Here is an 11822-nt window from a genome sequence, read left to right on the forward strand (position 1 = left end):
AAAATTTGACTTTTTGTATTGCATAAGGTCTTGTGGCTCCAAAGAGAGCTACACAAAATCAGATAAATTGCCTGAGGTGATGGCACTTGAGTGCGTGTCGGTTGGGACTGAAGACTGCAAGTTTAAAGAGAAAAACATTTTTGGAGAGTGTATTTAGAGAGAAGTGAGTGTACTAGGCCTCGTAGCTCACTCCTCATCTCTGCTTGAGGCTACATATGCCACTGCTAGCATAACACTCCCAAATCTCCTACTGAACTGTTGGTGGTCAAGTTGCATTGTGGTTAAAGATGGCACATTTTGACAAGGAAGAAGAAAGTTTGCAATAAAAGGACGTTATCTCTGGTTCTGGTTCTAATTTTGACCCTTTCATTTCTAAAGTGCAATGCTACTCTTTGTTCTTTTAATTTCGTCTTGGTGATCGAAATGGCTTTGGCTTGGTATTTTATACTGTTATTTCAACTTCACAATTCAACTTCCAGAAATGACAGAGAAGATATGTTGCAGCAAACATAATGCAGCCCTATTACAATTTTTTACCGACATAACAAGAGAATTATGTTAATTAACCTATTACACAAGTCGCAAAACATTTACACTGAACATATGAGGAAGATATTCCCTGACCATGTAAAATGTCTTAATACGGTATCCACATGTAGTGACGACAGCATTACTGAACTTCTTTATGGTTACATTTAGGCACTGGAAGCACTTGGTTAAGGTTAGGGAAAGATGATGGTTAATATAGAATACCATAGTCACTTAAAGCACAAGAAACAATGTGTTGACTTTTCTTACTTTTAACTGAAACCATGATCTTTTCTCAAACTTGACCGCGGTGCTTTTATTGCTTAAACCCATTTCCACTTGGGAAAACCAAAGTTTTACTTAGTATTTCATAATTTTAACTTAGTCAGTCAAAATTTAAACATACCATCTCTTAATTTTGACTCACTGAATAGTTTCTTTTAATCATGGCAGAAAAGGGCTTCTGCATCTCGACTACTTTCAAATTCTCAACACTTTTATAAAAGACAGTGTGAGAGGTGGGAGGAAGTGAAATGAGTATCTGATGGGAGTGAAGGACTCTATCTAAATGCTTTTCAGTAGCGTCCCTATTTGTTGTTTTTATTATCCAGAGGGAACTGTACTTTAGGTTTCACCTGCAAGTGAGGAGATGACTCAGGAGGACCCTCAGGAGTAAATAAACAGGCAAACAAATGAATAACTACAAATAAACAAACGCCTTGAGGTGATCCACTATCATTAGGTTGGAGCAGTGGGTGCTCAGCTTGTCATGCAGGAAAGCAAAGGTTCAGTCTTTAATATTTCATACTAGCATGCATGTAGTTTTCTATCATCTGAAGGCATGGCTGGCAGCTGCTGCATGGCTTCTAAATGCTTTTACTTTATTTTCTCTGTCAAACCATTAGCAGGTACAATACAGTGACGATATACTGCAGAGCTGAATTAATGTGTTCCACAGTCTTGGATGGTGTCACTAAGTTTTATGCAGAGGTTTTGAATAACAGATTCCTGGCTCCGAATCCTACTGTGCCTATATGTGTACATGTGACTGTAAGCTACATTATGAACACTGATGACTTATATCCAGGTGAAACTATCATCAAATGATAACTTTCATCACAAAAGAAGAAAAAGAGCTAATGTTAGGCAAACCTGATTTTTTTTTTTTATACTAGGGCCAGAACCAATAATTTACCAATAACCATTTACTATTATAAGCAGTCAATGTACATGTCAGGAAGAACCATGTCATATGATTTATGAATAAATGCATCATCAGTAGGTTACTTCCAAATACATAAGAGACAATGCAGTTTTCAACTGTAAATAACAAAATGTTTATAATGTGAATTCTCTGAACTAATGCTGCACACACCAGGAGCTGGGAAGGAAAGAGCATATGCACTGAGGAGAAAGTTGACCAGAAGTTGATCTAATGTGAGCTGATGTTTTGTATTGATCCCATTGGTGCTAGTGTCAGTACTCAAAACAAAATGCTGCAATTTACTTTTTACATCAAGAATTTTCTAAGCCAACTTGCCTGGAGAAGGGTTTTGAAATGGATGGTGTTAAATACATTTTTGAAATAAAAATCCTGAGGGAAATCAATTTAAAAATGAACATTACAAACAGTTATGTTGATTTAAAATGCCAATTCTGAATATTTTGTTCATTTCTATGATGTTAATTATCAGCCCTTTTAAATTCAGTAAGCGTCGGGATGTCCCAATATTGTTTTTATTTTTCATTTCAATTATTCATTTATTTATTTATTGGCTGTTGATCCCAATGTCTTTTAATACCATTCTCTTCTTGTACCTCTGCCACAGTATCTGCAGAAAAGGTTTAATTTCATGGTTTACTAGACTATTTTCTGCAGCAGCTTATAGTACTTTGTATAATACCTGTGGAGAGGGGTGTCAGTGTGGGTTTGCCGTGGTGGAAGTTTTGAAAAAGAAGTCAGACAGTCTCCCAAGCATGAACAAAATACAGAAGTTCAAGTGCAATGTTCATGCATAATGTAACCTTGAATAGAAATATGGTGGCGAATACGGGAGAAAAAATTCAAAATAATGTTATATGAGACAGGAAATATGCATGAAGTGCAGCTTTCTGTTTTTGCTGACTATTTAGAGGCATATCTGCCACCACAATCTAAACAACATCTGTGAGTAAGGAAGCAGCAGCTGACTAGAAAAATGGCAATCAAATCTTAGACTGAGATAGCATTATATTTATTGAATCTGATCACATCCTCTCCAGGAGGCAGATAAGCTCTCTCTGCCAGGGCAATCACAGGTGATCACACCTGTGTCTGTGTGAGTGTCTGTGTGCTTGTGTATGTGTGTGTGATTGATAACACCTGGGAGCTTCCTGGGGACTGGAAAGACAAGCTGAAAATGTGTTTTTTAAGCTTTACAACAGCAGTACCTGCACACTTGCCAGTCTGACAGGGCAGCCCTGTGTGCATTGTCCAGCTCAGCCCCAGCAGCCATCAGTATAGACTGTGAGTGGAGCTGTAGCAGTCATGGTTACTTGGCTCCAACTCACGAGGTAACATTCAAATTTGAAACTGACTTCTGAAATTTGCAACAGTGCTTATCTGAAGTGTCTGAAGTTTTAAGTAATTTTTTAATGTACATCTTTGTGTATATGGATCTGTCTTAATGTAATGTGATGATGTGATGTTAAGTGTTTTATTTGCAATTGCTTCACAGTATATTACTAGTTTGCTTGTTGAGTGAGCTGGGAAATTCTTCAGCTTTTCCAAGAGGTAAGCAAGACTCCTACATTGCTGTATTTTGAGTAGTCTAGAGTATCTTTTCATATACAATGAAAGAAAAGGAAATGAAGGTTAGTATTGAATTCATTCCTGTACACTAGTCACTGTGAACAGCCAGCCTTGCCTGTTGTCTTTGTGCTCACTCTGGTACAAGCTGAAGTTGTAAGTCCTTCATGCGACATGAAGAACTGAGTCTTTAAACTGATATGTAAAGTTTATTAAACCTTTCACAAGTTCTGTTAACTTGACTTGGTTTTCCATTTTTGAAACTCATAAGACAATGTTGAACTAACCATCAGATTGTGTTAAGATAGTTTTGTAGGAACTGAATTGTGATTATGTAAACCAATGGATTTAACACCATTAATATGAATTTTATTTTACTAGAATCAACTGTTTTGAATCATTAAAGTATTAAATCCACTTCTCCAATACAGTCAGCTTGGTTGGGAGAGTAAGCTCCCAACCATGTTTTTCATTGTGTAACTTGCCAATTTTTTTTTTTTTTTTTTTTTTTCTTCCTTTTTTAAACTGTCATTTTATGTTTTTTGACATCTGTGTTCTCTTATAGCCAGAAGTCCTGTTTATCCTGGAACATGGCAGGGTTTAAGGGAGAAACAGCAGGCAGGATATAACTCTGGGAATCGTCGCCCTCTCCAGTACATCCACGCTCGGCGGCAGGCCCACGGAAAGCTACAGCCCAATGTCCATGATCCGGTTCAGGTCAAAACCTGGCAAAACCCTCAGGGAAGTTCTCTGAGCTATTCCCAGCCACAAAATCAACCAGGTCTGTACCATCAAACTCAGAACTCAAATCACATAAGCCTACCACAGACTCCACAGAGAAACCCTCCATTGACCATGCCCAGAAGTTTTGAATTCAGCCTAAAGGTTCCTTTTGCAAGTTCCCTGGGCCAAAGCAAAGAAACCAGTCAGACCACTAAAGGCTCTGATTTAAACAGTGATGGGAGTGATGGTGACAGTCAATCTTCTCAATTATACAGGCCAACCAGCGTACAGATCCACAGCAGTTTTAACAGCCCATCTGGTTCAGATGGATTTTCGGGCAAAGGTTCCACAAATGACCCAAACGGTGGGAAAAATGTCCATGAAGTTTCCAAGCCCAGTTTTCAAATCAGTTTATCGGTCCCCATTCCATCTACAACTAAATCACCAATACCCTCTAGCAGTAATGGTAATCATTTTACAAATATAAAAAGACCAGGAACTTCTGGCTTTGTTCAAAACAGTTACATGGAGCCATCAAAACTGCAATCTAGTTCAACCCAGAGTAATTCAGAATGGATTTTGTCAGATCCTGGGAGACCTGTGCAGCAACAAACACAACCCCAGATTTATGGACCAGTTCACATACAACATACTGAGAGCAAACCAGTGACCTATGAGAAAGGTCACAGTGGTCAAACAGTTTCACCTAACCCAGCAAATGTCCATCCTGTTTTGTCTACGTCGCAAGATGAAATGGTTCCAAGTGGACATTATGGTGCTGGTCAAGTCAAACCCACTGGAGACGGCTATGGACAACATCAAACCTGGCAGCCAGTTGGCATTCAACCTACCTTTGCTTCTGATGTTCATGGACAGAATATAGAGACTGGAGAGACAGATTCTGGTATACCTGTGCAGCAACAAACAGAACACCAGATCTTCAAGCCACTTCACATAAAACATACTGATAGCAAACCAATCACCTTTTCACCTGTTTATGCCAGCCAGCATGCAGCTCCTGCGGAACAAATCAGCCATGGTAAAATCCCCCCCAAACAGAGTCAGATATTTGAAAAGTTAGTTGAAACCCCATCCCTGCCAATCGATCACTATCCTCAACAATCAGAAAATGTTTACAGTGGATACTACACTGCCCTGACAAATCCCACAAGTACTAATTACGAGAAAGGTCAAAGAGGTCAAACTGTTTCACCTAACCCAGCAAATGTCCATCCTGTTTTGTCTACGTTGCAATATGAAATGGTTCCAAGTGGACATTATGGTGCTGGTCAAACCTGGCAGCCAGTTGGCCTTCAACCTACCTTTGCTTCTGATGGTCATGGACAGAATGTAGAGAGAGATTCTGGAAGACCTGTGCAGCAGCAAACAGAACATCAGCTCTATGTTACTGATGGCAAACAAATGACCTTTTCATCTGGATATGCCAGCCAGTATGCAGCTCCTACGGAACAAGCCAGCCAGGGTAAAATCCCCATCAAACAGAGTCAGATATTTGAAAAGTTAGTTCAAACCCCATCCCTGCCAATCTATCACTATCCTCAACAATCTGACAATGTTTACAGTGGATACCACACTGTCCAGACAAATCCTACAAGTACTGACTACGAGAAAGGTCAAAGTGGTCAAACTGTTTCACCTAACCGAGCAAATGTAAATCTTGCTTTGCCTCCATCGCAATATGAAAGGGTTCCAAGTGGACATTATAGTGCTGGCCATGTCAAACCCAGTGGCAACAATTATGAACAACATCAAACCTGGCATCCAGTTGGCATTCAACCAACCTTTGCTTATGATAGTTACAGACAGAACATAAAGTCGGTTTCTCATTCAAGTCCAGTACAATCTTTATCTCCCACTGTTGCTCCGTCCCAATATGAACTTTCATCGTTCAGTCATAACAGGGAGATTGCCACCACCACTGACTATGGAACAGGCAATATGGCACAGATGGGGCAAACAGATTTCTCTTCATCTTCCCATCAGTACAGCAGAGGTCAGAGCGGACAGGATGCATTGCCCAATCATCCCACTGCTTTTCATTCTTTGCCAAATTTACAGGATCTGTCATCTCAGTATCAAACCCAAATGAGACTCCCTGGAAAGGAAACTGGAAAAGGACAAATTAATAAAAATCCCAGTTACACAAAGCTTTTTATTGATGTGGAAGATGTAGTGGATGGAAGTCATGGACAGAACAATTTTGCAGCTCCAATAATGCACTTTGATGGTTACTCTGGACAGAACATAGGGGAAACACTTATTAGCAATACCAATCCACTGTTGCCAAAGCTTCAGTCTCAGATTTCAGTGAGCCAAGGCCGACTTACTGGGCTGCTTAGCTCCACTATTGAAACTTCCCCAAGAAACAAACCTAATTCCTATATGCCCTTCTCCAGCAAAGCTCCTATCATGGGCAGTGGAGTAGGCCAATATGCATCTTATCCTCAAGAGCAAAGGCAAACTCAGCAGTCGCAGACTTCAGTTTCTAGACAAGTTAACATGGCTCCACATGTGGGAGCAAACACTGTCCAACAGTTTCCACAACCAATGGATTATGCTCCTCTCAAGCAAATCTCAAACACTAACTTTGCACCATCTGTTGCTGCCTATCAGTATTGAATCCACTTCTTTGAACTCACCCTCCTTCCTACCTTACATACTCCAAAATATAGGAGTTAGTGAACTACGCACCTGTTCCTAGTCCTTGCTCACAGGCTCTGCAGGGTATCCCACTTAAAATGTATCTTTGTTCCTTCTGTTCCACCTGCCTGCTCTGCATCTGAGTGCATCAGCTCAAGGGACAGCATTGACAAGGTTTCCAGCACAATCAATCCACGGCAGCAAGCACCCCTGCATATGACCCAAAACGAGTTCACTGTATCCTACTAGTAAGGGCTCTCAAGTAAGTCATAATTCTGGGAAATTCTGTCACCATAAACACTTTGTCCTAGACTTCTCAAAAGATTTATCCAAATCTATTAATCCTTCATCATAACTGGCAGTAATGGGAAACCTCTGTATGTCCAACAGGGAGTATTGTTCTGTTCAATAGCCCCGTTGATCTCAAATTTCACCAGTCTTCAGTCCCCAGAAACCAGTGTTCCTATCAAACTCACTTGTGTGTCTATGGAGAGGACAATGAAGGGTACAATCCTGCTGCTTGCTCAAGACATAACCCATGGTCCAGGATGTGCACTATAGGGAGTGAAAGTTCCAGAGGATCTACTATGATTTCTTTGAGGTAAAGGAATCAACTGATATCTGTATGCACAGCACCTCTTGATGACCAGCCACTTGGAAAAGGAGCAAAGGTATGTTATTATACCAGTCCAACCTACTTTAATATGGTAGTTTGAGTATCACCTCACGGTGCCTAACTAATTTAAAACTTTTCTTTCTTACAGCGTGTGCAGTCTGTGAGCATAAAGAATATTCTACGGCCAAGTTATTTCCATTAAAATGTTGCAAATCTGTCCATGTTCTCCACTTCTTTAGATTGCTGCTCTACTACCATCAGGGTGTTTGATGGAATAGTTTGACATTTTGTGAATCATTTAAATGCTGTCTTTGGGAGTTAAATTAGAAGGTCAATATCACTTTGAAACAGCTAGCCAGGCTCTGTTCAAAAGTATTTATATATTTAAAAAAAAAAAAAAAAAAAAAAAAAAAAAAATCTGCAGGTAAGAAGTAGTAAACCTACATTTACTTTATACAACCCTGAAACAAATTTATTTTTTCTTAAAATATCACAAGCAGAATTTCAAGCATCAATCATATCTTGGTAAAATCCTTTCCAAATATGTTTGATCTTTATCAGCAACCATGGATCAAAAAGTCATCAAAAATCATTGTTTTGGTTGATGCAAATACATTGTCACACCTGTCATTACTTGCTTGTGATGCTCATGGGATTAAAGTCACGCCAGTGTACAGCACAACTTGGTAAGAACTTGCAGACAGTGAAGGCACATGTTCAAAAGAATCCCTGATCAAAGGAGCTCCAGCTGATAGAGGCGGTCTCATGAGAGAGGTGTGATCACTTCAAAGAGTTCAGCTACATGCTGGTTGGATCACTGCCATTACGTGTTTGCTGAAGTTGCCTCATGCAATGTCACTTCTGTGTACATAACAACACAGTGACTGCTATTTTTCTTCTTGATAGTTATTGACATGAAAGTTGAAGTGAACCTGGTACAACGTTAATCCACACTCATTCAGGCCCTCCTGAGCCTGAGCACCAAATTGGTAACCGAACAGATTTGAAGAGGTCATTATTTTTTTATTATACCCCAAGGACAAAACAGCTGTTGTGGCTTTGACCTTTATAAATTATTAGCTCTGAGGTGCTCACTGGAGGGCTGTGCTATGTGTTGGTAACTGGCATCAAAGTATATTTAAGATAAAGGCTAAAAGTCCTACTCTATGGCATTAAGGCATAGAATAAAGCATTACAAGTAATTGCACTACAAAATTATGAAACCATTTCACTTGTGTAGCTGGTATTAACAGAATGCCAAAAAGCAGTCTCACCACTTCGATATGAACAAAGGCTTTAATACTATTTGAGCGTCATAGGTTGTGATATATTGCAACCTATGATGTGGAAATGAAAATAAAAATGTTAGTGGATGAATGCACTGTGGCCAACAGACCTACATCAGCCAAAGCAATAAATTCAAGGACACATATATTTTTGCATCGTGTTCAACCTTCAACAGAAAGTAGTTAATAATAATGGTCTGCCATAAGATCTATCCACAAATCTGCATTGCTTGCTTGATGAATGTAGTTTTTCAAAGATGTGAGCAAGATAAATCAATTTCATACACATTTGTTGTACTGGGGTGGCAGCAGCAGTCTTATGGCAGATGGCTTTCTTGAAACTCAGCAACTAGATGAAACATAACTTCTGTTTGTACTTGGGTGAACTGACTTTTTTAAAGGTTAATGTGTCCCATAAAATTGCCGTTTGAAGCTCTTAGAAGACTTTTACCTCTTGGAAATTAATGTTTGGTAACCTCATGCTGCACTAGAGTCTTCAGTGAATTCAGTTTCACAGTTTCAGAACACACTTTCTGTCCATCTGTTCTCCTCTCTCCAGTGCCATGAATTACAGTGAAATAACAGTTTCTCTTTCTTTATTAATCTGTGTCTTTATACCAATGTGGAAGGCTGCACGCTGCTTTGTGACTGTGTAGCTTGGTGGTGTCACAGCCTGCAGATTTACATTTCAATCATTCAGCAAAACAGCTAGCTTCCTCTCCTGTCAGAGGCATGTTCATCAGGCAGTTGACATCTGTTTTTGACCTGAAAGCCTGCAGAATCCTCTGCCCTGATGAGGTGGTGTGGAACTGTATCTGACACCTATTGTGCTTTGAGTCACTGTTGGAAAACTCTCTTCGGTTCAACTGTCATCAACTTAAAAGCTGTTTTTTTTTTGTTTTTTTTCACAAGAGAAAATTATTCAATTCATTTCAAAAACAGTTTGTTTTCCAGGGTTCATGTGATGCACTGCAAAATTATTATTGCCATCTCTGCATCTCCCCAAAGAGACTGGAGGGAGACGGGAGCAGCAGAGGAGAGTGAGGGCCTTCATTGAGACCCTGGAAGAAAGGTTAATTAAGAGCACTGTTGTCCTTCAGACTTGCGCCCTTCAGATGAGCCTTAGTGGTGTCCAGAGGGGAACCAGCCCCTACACATATGTTTAATACCTGATTTTAGGCCATTTATTCTAGCTGTGGAGGTTATTTTGCACAGGATGTGTAAATTGATTGCATATCATGTTGAATACTAGAGGGACAGGAAACCATTGTTAATGTGGCTATTTCTTTACTATTACATGGCCTTTTATTCCTATATTTTATCATAATTTTATTCATAGTCTTACTTTCTTTTCTGATAATTTTATTATGGCAAAATTTCATATTATGCTCACAAATACATATTAAAGCTTATGGGGTAGAGGGGCTCAAGCTACAATTGGGCCATTTTGCACATGCCTGCCTTGCAGACATACAGATAGGCTGACAAACAGGAAGACAAAATAAAAAGAATAAACTAGAGGGATGCTCAGAGACCTCTGGAAGGCCAATGCCAGACAACATACACAAGAGAGAAAAATTCAAATTCATAGCAAACGATCTGGATCTGCCCCAAAAATTTAATGGATTCTTCTTTGGTCTTTGGTCATGAAATTTTGTGTATTTTTTGGCTTTTTGTGTTTAATGAAGGACACTCTCACATGTAAAAAAAACAAATATTGAATTTACCCGTGAGTATGTTCAAACACTACTATGAATAATTAAACCACTGCTTGCTCCACTCCCCTGTGGTTCAGCCTTAAGCATCTTCCTCTAAATTCTTTGTTTGGAGGTTCAGTACTTTAATAAGACACTTATGTTTTTAGTTTGTCACTCATCTGACAATAGTATACATGAAGTAATATTTGTTTTCCTCATTAATAACTATTCAACTTATCTGTGCTGTTTACAGCAATAGCACCTCATAATATGTTCTCATCTGTTGGTTTTAATTTACCTGTAGGGAAAACTTTTCATCATACATTAACTAAAGAAATTAATAGTGACCTCGGCTTCACCCTGCACACACTGTTATGTACACTCTGAAACTTGCGGTGCGTGTCTGTGTGTGCATTTGTATGGGTGTTTGGATGTGTGCGCACTCTTACCTGGAAGCTGCAGCTCTGTATCTAGTGCTATGATGAAATACACAGTAGTGCATGTTTGTGTTTGTGTGTGTGTCTGTGCATTGGTTACCTTGTAAATGAAGGTCTTGCACGATTAAGCAGCTTGTATTGCTTCAAGCAAAGTGTGAGCCATCATTACATTTTAGCTGAACCTGAAAGGATACAGCAGTGATCTTAGATTTGCATAAAACATAATAGTACTAAGTAACCACAGAGAAAGGCTATGATTTAAAAAGGGAAAAGAAACAACTTAAGACTTTAAGCGAGTGGCTGTTGAAGGACTGTCATGTTTGCGGTCTGGTTATGTTCCTCGTCAAAGCAACAGGTTTTCAAGCGACTTGAAATTCAGTTGTTTAATCTCAAGCCTAAGGGCTGCAGAGTCAATAGACCACTTGAATGATTTAACATGTCTGAAATCTAAGGAAGCAGTTCAAAGTAATGAGCCAACACCTTTCAGTTGTAATCAGGGATACTGTGTAACTGTACTGTTCAGCTGCAGGACATTCAGGCTGGTCAAACTTTGTGAACAACAATTTGTTCATCATTTTCATCTATTTTTATGTCTCTGTCTCAAATAATAGTTTGAGACAGTTTAATATCTCATTTTATCATTTTCTATTGTCTAATCTTACTGTATATTACAAAAAAAATATTTACACACATTGAAATAAGAAAATGTTCTTGTTATCATGAGAAAAAAGCAAATTTCTCTGGCTTTATGGCACCAATACACAAGAAAGCTCTTAAAGTACGAAAGAATAAACACAGTGTAATAATAGAATAGAATAGAATTTAAAAGGCATCCACTGTGCCCTTGTGCTTTCTCAGTCAAGGTTATCTAACAGGTCAATCTGTGTGTAATGAGGCTGTTAAAACTTACATCCTCACCAAACCCCCCCTTGAGAGATTAATCATTAAGAATTATACAACCAGAAACAAATGCATCTTCATGCAAACTAATCCAAACTCAGCAGCACGCCCAAGACAAACACCATAAAATAACAAAAAATGTTTAGGCTACACTTCTTCATTTCTGGTAAATGTGCAGGATTTGAG

At 39.0% G+C, this 11822-nt stretch overlaps 1 long non-coding RNA gene across 2 annotated transcripts; it reads left to right on the top strand.

The window, feature by feature from the left end:
- Nucleotides 1-2399: 2399 nt before the first annotated feature.
- LOC139637858 (uncharacterized) lies at nucleotides 2400-7533 on the top strand. Of its 2 annotated transcripts, XR_011694702.1 has the most exons (5): nucleotides 2400-3081; nucleotides 3246-3301; nucleotides 3882-6962; nucleotides 7091-7371; nucleotides 7465-7533. It is a non-coding gene; the product is annotated as an uncharacterized lncRNA (long non-coding RNA). The 2 variants fall into 2 exon arrangements; XR_011694701.1 differs by having other exon boundaries at nucleotides 3882-7371.
- Nucleotides 7534-11822: the final 4289 nt, after the last annotated feature.

The sequence above is a fragment of the Trachinotus anak genome, unplaced genomic scaffold (genome assembly GCF_046630095.1).
Source record: "Trachinotus anak isolate AG129_WGS33_773 ecotype Australia unplaced genomic scaffold, CSIRO_AGI_Tana_v1 ptg000002l, whole genome shotgun sequence".
NCBI lineage: Eukaryota > Metazoa > Chordata > Actinopteri > Carangiformes > Carangidae > Trachinotus > Trachinotus anak.